Raw genomic sequence first — 500 nt, forward strand, 5'->3', positions numbered from 1 at the left:
GGTTTATTGTTCAACACCGGTGTTTGTAAAAAATGTACTCGCGCAGCAGAGTGGTCAGGGGAGTCCGAGGAAATCCCCGCCAGACAAGCGCGCGTTGATATGAAACGTCATCAATCATAGAGCTTCATGACTGGATAATTATGCTATATGGCGAGATTAACTATGAGTGGAAATATCATCCACATGTCTACAGCCATGCTACGTTGAAAACACCTGTTCTCGTCCGATCACCGAAGTTAAGCAACGTCAGGCCTGGTTAGTACTTGGATTGGTGACAGCCTGGGAATACCAGGTGCTGTAGACTTTTTACATTTTTCCTCCAAATTCTAAAGTAGGGGTGCGTGAAAGTCCACACGACCTCAGGCCCACCATAGTTGAGGCTGAGATGCAAACATTTTGAGAATATGGACCTCTTGAAGTGCCTGGAAATTGCAATCTTAGGCCTTAAAAAATCATATAGGTACTATGATTCGAGGGTCGTTTGAAAAGAACGGCAGTCT

The 500-nt window shown here is 44.8% G+C and overlaps 1 non-coding gene across 1 annotated transcript; it reads left to right on the plus strand.

Moving 5' to 3' along the window:
* Positions 1-185: 185 nt before the first annotated feature.
* Positions 186-304, plus strand: LOC117107704. The gene has a single exon (XR_004445275.1). It is a non-coding gene; the product is annotated as a 5S ribosomal RNA (ribosomal RNA).
* Positions 305-500: the final 196 nt, after the last annotated feature.

This window comes from Anneissia japonica, unplaced genomic scaffold (assembly GCF_011630105.1).
Source record: "Anneissia japonica isolate Jap-2015-1 unplaced genomic scaffold, ASM1163010v1 scaffold23517_len500_cov84, whole genome shotgun sequence".
Lineage (NCBI taxonomy): Eukaryota > Metazoa > Echinodermata > Crinoidea > Comatulida > Comatulidae > Anneissia > Anneissia japonica.